Source organism: Calidris pugnax, unplaced genomic scaffold (genome assembly GCF_001431845.1).
Source record: "Calidris pugnax isolate Ruff unplaced genomic scaffold, ASM143184v1 scaffold46, whole genome shotgun sequence".
In the NCBI taxonomy this organism is placed as follows: Eukaryota; Metazoa; Chordata; class Aves; order Charadriiformes; family Scolopacidae; genus Calidris; species Calidris pugnax.
This window is the reverse complement of record NW_015090769.1, coordinates 903,128-903,631: the sequence shown is the minus strand read 5'-3', so window position 1 is coordinate 903,631 and position 504 is coordinate 903,128.

The following is a 504-nucleotide window of genomic DNA, read 5'->3' as shown; positions in this document are numbered from 1 at the left end:
CCATAGCCCCTGCCACTGGCACCCCACAGCCCCTGGCACCCCACAGCCTCCAGCACTGGCACCCCAGTACCCCGCAGTCCCTGGCATTCCCACCCCAGTGCTCAGCCCCCAGCGTGGGCACCCCAAAAACCACAGAACTGGCATCCTTGTAGCCCCCCTTCCCCCCCCTGCCATGGGCACCCCACAGCCCCTGGCACCTGTGGCCCTTGGCATGGGCACCCCAAGAGCCCCTGGCACTGGCACCCTGCAGCCCCCAGCACGGGCACCTCAAATGTCACGGCGCTGGCACCCTTATAGCCCCCCCATGGCACTGGCACCCCAAAACCCTGCAGCCCCCCACATGGGCACCCAAAAGACCATGGCACCCTGAAGCCCCTGGTGTGGGCACCCTGAAGCCCTTGGCACAAGGACCCTGAATCCCTCCCGCACCGTGGGCACCCAAAAGCCCCTGACACCCCTGCACCCCCCCCCATCCACTTCTGTGGGCCCCCAGAGCCCTGGCAC